Below are 13827 nucleotides of genomic sequence, written 5' to 3'. Positions count from 1 at the left end.
TGAGCCTTCAAAGCTTTGCAACTGGAGGCTTGACCCTTCAAAGCTTTGCAACTGGAGACTTGACCCTTCAAAGCTTTGCAATTGAAGGCTTGAGTCTTTAAAGCTTCATAATTGGAGCTATGAGTCTTCAAAGCTTTACAACTGGAGCCTCGAGTCTTCAAAGCTTTACAACTGGAGTCTCGAGTCTTCAAAGCTTTGCAATTGGAGGCTTGACTCTTCAAAGCTTTACAATTGGAGCCTTGAGTATTCAAAGCTTTGCAATTGGAGGCTTGAGTCTTCGGGCATTTCCGTTAGTTTATTTTCGCGTTGATCGTTAGATCCCACTACGATACTGGGAGAGAGAATGTTATTTTACGGCGGGTAGGTGGTTGATGCGAACTGCGAATAATAACTCGTATTCTATCCCAGTGGAACACCGTAGGTGGGTGGTAAAGGGATAATATTTGTCCGGAATTGTCTGTGGACTATCGAAGCATAATATTGCACGGTGTGTAGGCAGCAAATAATTGACATGCAAATGTGCCTTTTACGCTCGATACCATTGACGATGCATCGTGAACCAACGTTCCGACTGCACAGTGTCGTTTCTAACCTGACGCTCCGTTTTCTACTTACTTTCAGTTACGACATCGTGGAAAACCTTAGGTGCTACAAATTACATATTAACACTTTACCAACTACTAGCCTATAAGTCGTCTTTTTGGCACGTGGCAAGCAATACTATTACTGAAATACCACAATCGTTTTAGACTAGAATTTACATAATATTTTATAATTCATACAGCGACAGGAATACTCACATGTTAAAATTATTATCTAAATATCAATTTAAAAACGATTTTAATAGGTATCAAAAATATTGTATAATACTGATGTTACGAAAGTAAAAAAATAATATTAAATGTACATGTCCAAACGCTGGTAAAATATTAATACAGATATGATATGCATTTCATGTCTTATTATCAGTCTTTTTCATCAAAATAATCGTTTTTCAGGATGTGACAAAACCAAAGGACAAAATCTGCGACAACCTTGAGGGAGCCTTTGAAAGCATGAAGAATTTCGTGTGCTCGTAGTAAATACGTTAGGAAAAGAGATTGTCGTTGCACGTCGATCAAACAATAGCCTCGTGGAGCGACGGAGTGCGATACCGGTTCGCAGGGAACTGGCTCTCGATTTTCAAAAATCATCAACTCATTGTGGGGCCGTCTACGGTTCCTCTTTGTCTATGGTGATTTCAATGGCTTCGGCGTTTCGCGTCCGATACGAGAAGCCCGCGATGCGGTTTTCCCACAGTTCGTTCCGTCGTCCGTTCGTTCCGTTTGCCGCACAAATGTTCGATCGCTTGGAAAATAACGAGCACACAGTTGAACTCCCGTCTCGCCGCTGGATCGGGATGAATTCCTCGAAAACCGCAGCGACCAGGTAGATTCGCCTTCCCGTTTTTTTCCTCCTGCTATGAAATTGATTTAGGCGTGCAGGAACGAACGGAATGCCCCCAAAGAGGAAGGGGGGAAAGTAGGGGAAACACTGTTTATGTGATACACGACACGTTGCGCCACGTCACCCACATGTGACGAGGATTTTCAAGGATGAGTGACTAAATACGTTAATTTCGCAGAGTGAGATTTTAAAGAAAATTACTTTGGGCAGGGTTGGTAAATTTGAAAGAAGTTACAAAAATAAGTTCCACTACAAATAGTATATAATTATAATAGAGTATATAATTATAATAGAGTATATAATTATAAATCATGATTTTATTAGCTTTTGGTAGTTGAAACTTCCATCAAACTCCATTGAAAGACCTTATGCTCTCGGAAAAAGAATTTCCTAAACATAGTTTCCGCGATAATCTCGAATATTTCGTTTCAACTTTTTAGTAGAACAATAAAGCGACGTTAAACTTGCGAAGGTCATTGTACGCGCGCTAGGAATCATCGAAACCTGTCCGATACAATGGGAACTGTTGATCCGCGCAGTTTCTTTTTTTAAAGCAAGGTTTCTATCGATTGGTCGAGGGGATTCTCGTTGGGAGGTGATTTACGGTGCCCCATGGTACGAATCGAGAGCACCAGAGTTTAATGCCTGTACTGGGGGGGTTCCCCGCTGCAAAAATTCAACGAAGAATCTATCGATCGTGAGGATAAACGTATCCTCGTGCACCCTTCGACCTGCCAGAGGCTGCATCTCGATGTCTCCCTTGGCCAATAAATTATTCAACGGGTCTTAAATATTTTCGGTGCCGGAACTTTCAGTGATATCGATCGGGGACATTTCAGACCGAAAATTCGGGATTATCCTAGAGAATATTTTCATGTGAGTATTTCTTATCTAATGTCGTAAAACTTGTTCAAACGTACGTGTTCCTCGTCACAATCTACCACTACGAATGTAATAGACGTAGATTCATAGTTCAAAGCTCGAGAAATGTGGTAATTTCAATTGTCATGTGAGAATTTTGTATCCAAACTCCATCAAACTTGTCCAAACATACGTGTTCCTCGTCACAATTTACCACTACGAATGTAATAGACGTAGATTCATAGTTCAAAGCTCGAGAAATGTGGTAATTTCAATTTTCATGTGAGAATTTTTTATCTAAACTCCATCAAACTTGTCCAAACATATTTGTTCCTCGTCACAATCCACCATTACGAATGTAATAGACGTAGATTCGTAACTCAAAGCTATGGAAATATAGAATCTTCAAATTTCATCTGAGAATTTTGAACCCAGGCTCATCAAACTTGTTCATACATACATGTTCCTCATCACGATCCACCATTACGAATATAATAAACCAAGAATTCAGAATAATCCCCCCAGCATGTTCGATTTACGTAAATTCGTAACCCCAATCTCCAGTAACTTCAATTTTCACGTGAGAATTTTTACCCAATCTCTGTCAAACTTGTCCAATGATACGTGTTCCACCATTACGAGTGTAATCGACAGTCCCTGCGAATGCAGTAGTCGAACCCTCGTCACGAACGATTAAACTCACTTTGTGAGGCACCGTATCTCGTAAATTAGCCACGATGCAGTATCTGTGCGGACGAAGTTGATCGCGTGCAAGATCCACGTGCTTTCCTTACATAATGAGCGGGTAAAGGTTCCTTTTGTCGAGGGGGCAGGGCTCTCGGCTGGCTGGCCAGGTGCCTTCTGCGATACAGGAATGACTGTATTCCGTTAGGACGGTGCAAGGTGTTTAATCTCTGTCTGTCCTCGCCGCTAGGTGTATTTTATCGATCCACGGGTATAAGTGCACGATCTTTTAACGAAATTTTTTTCCCTATGAACTAGAGCCTTTGACGAACCATCAGCGTCAGCTGTCGAAATATTGTAAATATGTAAATATTGTAAATTTGACGAATCATCCGCGTGTTGGATTACACATAGTGTGTTCCAAAAATATTGGAAATCCTTGAAAGGGGTGGTTCTGGGGGTGATTTGAAACAACTTTTTCCTTAGCGAAAATGTTGTCCGAGGCTTCGTTAAGGAGTTATCAACGGAAAACCTCGACCAATCAAAGTGCGAGTCCGCTAATCGAGTGTCAGCAGTGGCGTCGAAACGCGCTAATCAGCCGCGCTCTGATTGGACGGGGTTGTCTGTTGATATCTCCTTAACAAAGCCTCGGACAACATTTTTGCTAAGGAAAAAGTTGTTTCAAATCACCCCCCGAACCACCCTTTTCAAGGACCCCCAACATTTTTTTAATTGTACCATCAGAAATACCTAAAAAATGCCGGCGTAACTTAACGAGCAGTCCCTGAGTATTACTCAATGAGTAGTACCAGACTCGTAAAGGGATCGAGTCCCGTATAGGAATGACGCAGGAACCGCGTCCGAGTCGCAGACGTTCGTGATCGCGTTCGAGATCCACGTGCTTTCCGTGCATAATGTGCGGGGAAAAGGTTCCCCCCGTGGCAGGGTTCTCGGTTGGCTGGGCCAGGTGCCTTCTACGCGTGTCACGCGCGCCCACGTTGTCCCTCCTCGGAACGACCAAGAAGGATTGAATGTCCGTGGCCTGTATCGTGCGGAAGGGTACGGAGGAAAAGGGAGAACAAACATCGGGTCGCGGAAGTGGGTGGTGTGAACCCCGCGCGGCAGATGTTGCGTTCCATCACGAATGCCGCGGGGAGCTCTCGATTCCTCTGCGATACGCACACGCGTCCTCATTGTTGGCCAAGATTCGTGTTTCTGTCTCGACCCGGGACCGCTTCAGCTTGCCGTTCCCATTGTCCCGATTTCTTGACTTCTGCGATACGCGTACGCAAGCTGCCGAGAGATTTTTATTTACGTATATGATAAACGTAGATTCGTAACTCAAAGTTCGAGAAATGTGGTAATTTCAATTTGAGAATTTTGTATCCAAACTCCGTCAAACTTGTCCAAACATACGTATTTCTCATCACAATTCACCATTACGAATGTAATAGACGTAGATTCATAGCTCAAAGCTACGGAAATATAGAATCTTCAATTTTCACCTGAAAATTTTGAACCCAGGCTCGTCAAACATGTTCAAACATACACGTTCCCCATTTCGATTGAAGAATTAAATCGAAAAAATTCATGCATACACTCGTACGATTCGTCTTTAATCAAAGAACAATCAAAGGCCGGTTTTTTTAAAATCCTCCATTAAATATTTCTAGGTCTCGATAACTTTATTTACTTGGATTGAATGTAAAGTGTCATCACAAGTAATTATTTCTAATTCAATTCAGCTTAACAGCATCTAACCCCATTTACCTTACATCTAGTTCGCCAAGGCTTGCGATGTACCTATACCACGTGACAATTTTGTATCCCATCGATTTTACCTCGTAACGAGTCAATGAAGTATTCCAGCCGTCCGAACATTCTTATCTTGTCAGGGCGGTCGGTCGTGCGTTTATCCCGCGTCTCCATTTAATGACAGAGGTACACGCGAACGCTGAAAGTTCGGCACGAGCTACACCGGTGAGAGACTGGTTTTCATGGGTTGCGATTCTGGACAATGAACAGGCATACGCATGCGAAACTTACGCACGGGATGCATTATGAACGTAAGTGGGCACGTACTCGCAATCTTCCTTTGGCGGACTCTGAATGCATAACACGTTTTACTTGCTCCCGTGCTCCATTCGTAATCCGTACAATTCTCCGTTAACCATCGACGACTGGTCGACAAGTGCGAGTTCGCGCGTTATTAGTGAACTGGGGATGTTTATGCAAATTCAAATTTGTATCGGTTTACGTAAACCAGGGCTTCTTAGACTTTTTTTCGAAACCCAGAAAATGTAAAATAAATATATGTATTTCGTGATGATTTATTGATTAGGTAACAATGTATATACATATGAAACGAAATATAGTTTTAGTATTTGTTTAGAAAGATACAAAAGCTTGTGAATTTGTGCAATTATTAGAAATCACTGTAGTCTTCCGATGGCATACGAAGAGGATGAAACGTGGTAGTCTATGGTATTTGTCCCTTGCCGCTCAAAGCACACCATGAACTGGATGTCACGGTAAGGTGACTCCACGTGAAACCATAATAACCACACGAGACCCCCAACAAACTAAAAGCATGACCCGTAACCGGATAGATATTACAATAAATGGCGCGCTAAGCACAGTTCGAACCACGAAAGGTCTTCTTCAGACACTGGTCGTTCCACCTGCGACAAGGTACGGGATTGATTAGATTAGAGTAGGTTTACGGAAAACCTACAGGGTGACCCCGTGCGAAGCGGTAGAACGCGCTGTACACTCTGTATATCGACGTAACAGTGATACTGGCTCGTAGATCTCGACAAAAGCAACAGAAAAGTCTTATATCATTTTCTGCTAAAGTGAATATCTTCAGTGGAAGACGCGATTCTTTACCGGGTGTCAGACGTCGTCGTGGATGGTCCATGCGCGCCGCCATCTTGCCCCCTGCACACTCAGTGCGCCGCCATCTTGCCCACTGCGCGCTGTGCGACGCATAAAAAAAGAATTACACTTTCCCCTGTAAATATTCATTTGAGAAAAAAACATTATAAGGATTTTTGGGTTCTTTTATAAAGATTTATTAGGCAATATAATTCTTTTATCGGTTCAAACGACTGAAATAGCTCTTTCTAGCCTAAGGGTGACTCGTTAAAGAATCGTGCTTCCACTTCTGTCTCTCGTAGAACACCCGACACTTTGCGATCATTATAGGCTCTCCAAGTTTCTGGTATAATCAGTCCAAGGAATTCGAAAATTGCCAGTGATGATAGCACTGCCACAATGGATCACAGAAAGCCGTGAATCCTTAGACAAAGAGCATAGATCCCTAGCGAAAAAAAGGAGGGAACGTCTTGGTCACGCGAGTTATCCTTTCGAATGACAAATACGGATCGGAGCCTCGGTTAGGGCGTGCCTGGGCCGATAATTATTCTCGAGGGATCTGGTCCGGACCCCACACGCGATCCAGGGCCCGTGATCGATCGCACGAAAATACCAGATGGCGGGCCCGGCCGCGATTATGTTAGAAATTGCGCGCTCTTTCCGCAGCTTTTTTGTGGGGCGTGTTAGAAAACGTGCAGACTGCGAAATTTTGATTTTGGAGGTAGATTGCGAAGTAAAGAAGAAAAAAAAAGTAGGCGCTAGCTCTTGTACTATGTGCAAAGTAGTTTATATTTAAAATTGGACAGTACACGGATCAGAATATTCCTGACACGTTGTCTGTCAGGATAGAAATCGTGAAAATTTCTGTAAAGGTAAGATTTGTCTCGAAGCTATTGAAGATAATATAATTTAACACTTGTCGTCACAAATATAAATACTATAATAAACATTTTATTATCTAGCCTCCAATATTCTGCAAAGAAAATTTAATCCCAGTAAAAATCTTCAACCAATAACTTCGTGATTGGTAAATTCATGATGAACGAGGACTCTCGTCGTTCAAAAATTTAACTTTGAATACGACGCAATCAAGGAGGAATGTCATCGTTGCATAATTACACGGCGAGATGAAAAGTGTCCGATGACAGAAAAAGTTTAGGACACGCTATTCCAGACAATAGACGTTCCTCTCTCGACACGCACGTCGTCTAGGTAGGCATCCGCGGATTATAAGAAACTTCCGGTTGACTCGTTCGCTCTCCGCTCATTCCGATGGTCATTGTTGGATTGCCAGCGAGTGTGACGACCCGACAACCTCGATCCACTCTCGAGACACCTCTTCCTTGCGCCACGATTACGTTCTAAGACGTAATTTCCTCCGAACGAGGCCACGTTGGATTGTTCCTCGCGTTTTTTCCCTCTTTTTTATTCTTTTCTTTTTTTAAGCGACTGAGTAATCGGCTGAGAACTCGACTCGCGGTTCGCCAAAGAGGGCGCGGTACCTGTCTCTTGTTTAGGTGTTTCCTGAGAGATCGGCTTCGCCCGCGTTCTCAGTTGCGAGGCGGTTCTATTAGCGACTATGGCATTTCCATGGGCCGATCTCGACCGTGGAATGGCTAATCGGAAAGCGAGATCGGTTTGGGTCGCGTCGATTGCTCCTGGAGAATTCACGTGGAAATCGTTAGAGGCCCGTTAGAAATTCTGTTAATCATACGGAAGCCATTTTGTTGAAGCACTGACGATAACCAGTTATTCATTAATAGCAGGAGTACTCTAAGAAAATACGTTATATTCAGGGCGAAGATTAGATTTCTTTCAAATTCAAAAATATGCGAACCTAACCCAGACCTAACCCAGAAGTGATAAACTCTTGTCTAAAACATTTTTTAATTGAACCACCGAATATATTTAAAAATGGTAGCATAATGTTAACGAATAGACCTTATAACCAGATTCCATTGTTTTCTGTATACAGGGTGAAGCATTTAAAACAGGCCACCTGAATAATTCGCCACCATTTTTAGGTATTTTTGGTAGTTCATGAAAAATGAATTAAGCGCCGATTTGACTTCGGTATCATTTCTAAAGTTACCGTTTAATAACAATAGTGTCCAGCAAAAAAATTGGTGTAAACCTGCTCAGACAGTATTTCCGTGTAGACAGTATATGCATTAACCATTTTATCACATTCCTCACTACGTGACTTAAAATACCCATTAATTGAATTTTTATTTGTAAATTATAAAATATTATTCGCAGCCTCTCGCGTTAGTGACCATCAAAAACCTAGGTCTAAACCTACTCAGACAGTACTTCTACAAAGGTTAAGCATTTTGCTAATACCAGGTTCACGCGATACATTTCCTTACTGAACGAATCTCGGTTTCAGTTCCTTGCCAAACTTTTCTCTCCGTTTCGTGAACAACCTCGAAAAGTAAAACATTGTTTCAGCCCGAGTCTCCTCCCAGTCCAATTCCGAAATCGGCGAACCATACTTGGACCTCTCTCGACTTTTTTCCGTCGTTCAACGAACCCTTTACCGCCGTTCGCCAAGTTTATATTTAGGCGTTTCTCTCCGCGGCAGGCCGTTTTTTCGACGGTGTTCGTTATTTCCGTGCGTGTTCCCTTTGATCGGAGCGGAAGCGAGATAAACAAAAGTTCACGCCGGGTATTTGCATTCAAATGAGAATTGCGAAGGAATCTCGCCGCGGACGGGACGGTCGCGCGATTGTGCCGCGTCTGGCCCGCATGACTGCGAAGAAAAGGGAATTATATTGTTCCCTTCGAAAGAACCGAGGCAACCTCGAACTCTAACGAGCCAATCCGGCCGAAAGTTAGGTCTGTTGGGGTGGCTTGGATCGAGAAAATATAAAACGTCGGCTGTGGGAACTCGATGATCCGAAAAACAGGGTCACGTATCCGCGATGCATTGGGTTGGCTTTGAAATTATTTACTAACTATACATTTTCTTTCTGCATTCTATAGATTTCAACTTCGTAGGATACATTTGCAAATTACTAAAAGATGCTCGACAATAAAATAAGAAAATAATAGGCACGTTAGAACTCAAGATTCGTTTGAATTTCGAGAAACCTCGTCGAACGTGTTAGAGAGTCGACCAGGAGAGGTTTACGGTGGGACAATTTGCGAAGAGTTTTACTGCTACATGACATCGGCGAATTTCTCCGATTAGCACAGCCACATCTGGCAGAGTTACTCAAGTATTGGGTCCCGTCGTAAACCAATCTTGGCCCAAGGGGTGACTCGACCTCGAAGCCTAACCCCGGGTCCAGACTGCGGCGAACGCTGGTTCGCGTACATCGTTCGTGAACATGGTAGCTAACCTTGTTATTCACCGGTTTTCGCCGAAGTGTGGACGAGAAATAGCAGAGTTCGCTAACAAATGACCCTCCTAATAGGCGTAAAATCGTAAAAGTAGCCCCGCTGGGTTAGGCGAAAACTGTGTTTGCGAACCAAATTCAGCGATCCACGAGGTGGTGGATCCGGCAAACACGTTCGGGAATAACATCGCCTTTTTCCTCGCTCTTGTCCCTTTTCGAGCCCTCGAAGCTTGGGCATTGCTATTCTTTCCAACTGTGGGGCTGGTCTTTATGACCACGCCGCAAGTAGGTACATACTCCGAAGGGATAATATGCGTGACCGAAGTTAACATTATTTTCTTATTATTCGTCCAAGTTTGTATATTTTTTGTTGTATCTTGATGAACGTATATGCAATATATTGGCGAGATTTTTCTGATAAAAATGGCACCAAACACGATGCAATTCAGACAACTTTAAGTTTCGTTTACAATATGCAATATTTTTATAATATTAATACTTGATTTTGTGAGCCAGTAACCGATTAGAAAGTCTGTTCGAAAATAGGAAACAGATTGTAAAATTCTTGCCAGGAGATAATTAGGGCCTATGGAAAAACTAGGTAACTTTTGTAGCTATGTGAACCTGATACCCGACTTTTCAAAAATTCATTTTTTTTATGGTAAATAATAGCATTTCGTTTGTACTTGATTTTACCATCAATAGTTTCGTTTGTACCGTCATCAATGGGTAGTATGAACTGAATTTAAATAATATCTTCAAGTGTCCGAGTTTATACACGGTCCCAAGCCGTACAACTTGGGTGGTCCTTCAACATAGTAATTAGACGGCACGCAGTGCGATACTGAGGGCTCGACTATCCCCTAACATTGTTTTCTTTTTCTTTTTTTCTTTTTTTGTTTATCAAAATCAAAGTGTACAAGACACTGATATTTTATTAATAATAAATAATAAAATATGAAAAGGTACATAGTGGTGAAAGGATTTGGTATTAGAACAATCTTTTCATTTCTCGACTCTGTAAAAATGCTCGAGAGCAGGAGAAAATAAAAGATCAAGGAGTCCTTCCTATTCATTAAAGTGATTCATAAAGTTTCAGTACTTTACCCCCAAACGTCGTTGTTTTTATTTATTAACATACTTATTTACATTTATTTATCTGAGTCACGGGACTCACGCAAATAGTTTCCGACGCTACAATAATTACAACAAAAATGGTACTTGGAAAAAGATTAATTATAGGTAACGTGATAGAACGTGTAGATGAAAAAACGAGAAAGTTCGAGAAGCGTGGCGACACTTGCATCTGTCACGGTCGCAAAGTGACACGTGGTCGCACCTGCCTGTCGCGCCATGCGCGTGGCTCGGGGTACGAAGAGGAGACTGAGAGAAGCCTGCGTCAGCGAGGAGGAAGGAAGCATCGAAAATGCGCGTGGACGCTTCGAAAGAGTACCCGGGTGCTGCGCATATGCTGCTCTCGAACTTGAGGACATCGCAACGTCTGGACTCCTGCGTGTCAGCTGGGCCAATACACTGTAACAACAACCTAACAGCGGATCTAGGCTACTTTCTCTCCGGCGAACAGGAGTCCTCGAAGATGCGCCTCTTTCGGAAATTGAAAGTCAAAGAATGAACTAGTCCTCTAGTAGACCTAGCCTGACTATTAATTCCCAACTACTGAGGTTGAAAACACTGGATTCTTTGAGTCTCACTCGCTGGAAGAGTTATCCAAATATCGTGGACCATGTAGAAGGCTATTAGTAGAGAACCTAAGAGCTAAAGAACGACCTGGTCATCTAGTAGACCTAGCTGAACTTAACCTACATACCAATCCTCAACCATAGGTCCCAAAAATGTTGTGTCCCTTGAGTCTTATACTCTGGAAGAACTAACCAAAAATCGTGGACCATGTCGAAAGCCATTAGCAGAGAATATAATAGTTAAAGGAATACTTGGTCATCTAGTAGACCTAACTGAACTCAACCTACATATTAATTTTCAATCATAGGTCCCAAAAATGTTATGTCCCTTGAGTCTTACACTCTGGAAGAGGTACCCAAAAATCGTGGACCATGTAGAAGACCATTAGCAGAGTACCCAAGAGTTAAAGAACAACCTGATCATCTAGTAGGCCCAGCTGGACCCTGCCAACCTCGGAACCCCCTGGACACGAGTCTGAGAAACACGGCCACCCCCGCTCGGCTGACTCACTAGGAAAACGAGACCTAACGCTCGCGTCTTCCCACTTTTTCTTCTCCTGTCGTGTTTCCTCGTGAATAATCGTCCACGCGTGAAGGTATATCGCTTCGATACAATAGAACGCGACGCCCACGAGAGCGCGGCGGAACGCATATTCCATAAGTGGAATCTCCGTCGTTGATGCGCCCGAGGGTGTATCCCTTGTCCGAGGATCGGGCCCCCCCCCCAAAAAAAAAGATATCCATAGCCCTCCCGTGCCAACAGATGGACCCCAGACTTTCGTTGCGAGTCTCCTTTCCTAATGCAATGCAAATTACCCGCCGAGGCACGCCGATCCGAGGACGTTGATACAGACTAAGGGAAATGTTCATACGCGCCGACAATGAGTTTATCGTACAAAAAAGAAAAATACGTGTAATTAGAGGGGTTCGACTAATTGGCACGGCCACAAGCGTAATTGCGACGCGATCCTCTGAATCGAATGAGTTGGCGAGCTCTGGAATGTAATGGATATCGCTGTTTCTTGATCCTTGGCTGCATTGAACTACAACGGTGAGAAATAGTACGAGAAAAAACGTCTTTGACATTGGGCGGAGGATAGAGTAGAACCTGAGCTTGGGGGACTATTAGATGTCCCTATGGGAAAATATTTTCTAGATGCGCAAGAAAAAACGTCCTTGATGTTGGAGGAGGCTAGAGTTCAATCTGAACGTTTGCACCTTTGAATCTCTGATCCTTTGAATCTTTGAACGTTTGAACGTCTGAATCTCTGGACCTTTGAACCTTTGAATCTTTGAACCTCTGAACTTCTGAACTTCCCAACATCTGAACATTTGAATCTCTGAACCTTTGAACTTCCGAACATCTGAACCTTTGAATCTCTGAACCTCTGAACTTCTGAACTTCCGAACATCTGAACATTTGAATCTCTGAACTTTTGTACTTCTGAACCTCTGAATCTCTGGGCCTCTGAACCTTTGAATCTTTGAACCTCTGAACTTCTGAACTTCCCAACATCTGAACATTTGAATCTCTGAACCTTTGAACGTCTGAACCTTTGAACCTCTGAACCTCTGAACCTCTGAACCTCTGAACTTCTGAACTTCCGAACATCTGAACCTTTGAATCTCTGAACCTCTGAACTTCTGAACTTCCGAACATCTGAACATTTGAATCTCTGAACTTTTGTACTTTTGAACCTCTGAATCTCTGAGCCTCTGAACCTTTGAATCTTTGAACCTCTGAACTTCTGAACTTCCCAACATCTGAACATTTGAATCTCTGAACCTTTGAACGTCTGAACCTTTGAACCTCTGAACCTCTGAACTTCTGAACTTCCGAACATCTGAACCTTTGAATCTCTGAACCTCTGAACTTCTGAACTTCCGAACATCTGAACATTTGAATCTCTGAACTTTTGTACTTCTGAACCTCTGAATCTCTGAACATCTAAACCTCTGAATTTCAGAACGGCTGAGCCTTTGAACCTCTAAACCTCAGAACCTCTGAAATTCTGAAATTCTGAACTTCTGAACATTTGAACCTTTGAATCTCTGAACTTCTGAACCTCCTAGATATCCCTATTCTAAACCATTTCCTGATATACCCCACCATCCCATTTTCTCTGGTCTCACGTGAGGCAACGGAGGATTAGGTAAATATATCCGTGGCAGGAATACTCAGAGGACAGCTGAAAAGGTAACTGTCTGGAAAGTTCTGCACGGCATCGTACCCAGCGACAATAGGAACGCGACGAGTGATACGGAAGCGAGCAACTAACGTTTGTTGTCAACTTGGACTAAGGATCCACGGTGTGGATGCCTCGTGTGCATCGCATGGAACAGGTATCCACCCCGCTCGCGTGGTGTATATAATCATAGTTCACAGCCCTTTCGGAGCGGTTAAGGCGAGCGGAGACGAGAGAGGCTTGCGCGTGCACACGGTAACTCTGCACGACCGCCTTAGGAAACAGAAGAAAGTTGGGAAGAGCATGTTTCTTCATGCTCGAAGAATTCGCGAAGATGATCCTCCGCTTTGGATCGACTCGTGTCTCCCTACGAGCCAGTGTTATATAATCCTCGCTTCCAACGCGAACGGTGAACCTTCTTCTTGGAGACTTGTCGAGGACAACCTACAAAAGCAAGTTGGAATCAGTTATTTAATTACGTCACGTGGAACTGTAGAATAGAATAGAACTACATGTATATAGTTTAGTTAAGTTAATTATCATTGTGTAATTACGCGAGCACTCTACTTAGTATGTGCGTAACGAAGACGTTACAGTGATAGGAACATACGAAAGATAATGCTCGCGAGAGGGAATAATAATCTGCGAGCCGAAGAAACACATGCGGCGCGTGTAAAGAGAAACCTGCCAAGACTTGTTCGAGTCAGCTGTGACTCGCCTCGGGAATGCCTG

This window comes from Hylaeus anthracinus, unplaced genomic scaffold (genome assembly GCF_026225885.1).
Source record: "Hylaeus anthracinus isolate JK02 unplaced genomic scaffold, UHH_iyHylAnth1.0_haploid 0, whole genome shotgun sequence".
NCBI lineage: Eukaryota > Metazoa > Arthropoda > Insecta > Hymenoptera > Colletidae > Hylaeus > Hylaeus anthracinus.
The sequence above is the reverse complement of the archived record's forward strand: the minus strand, read 5'-3'. Positions refer to the sequence as shown.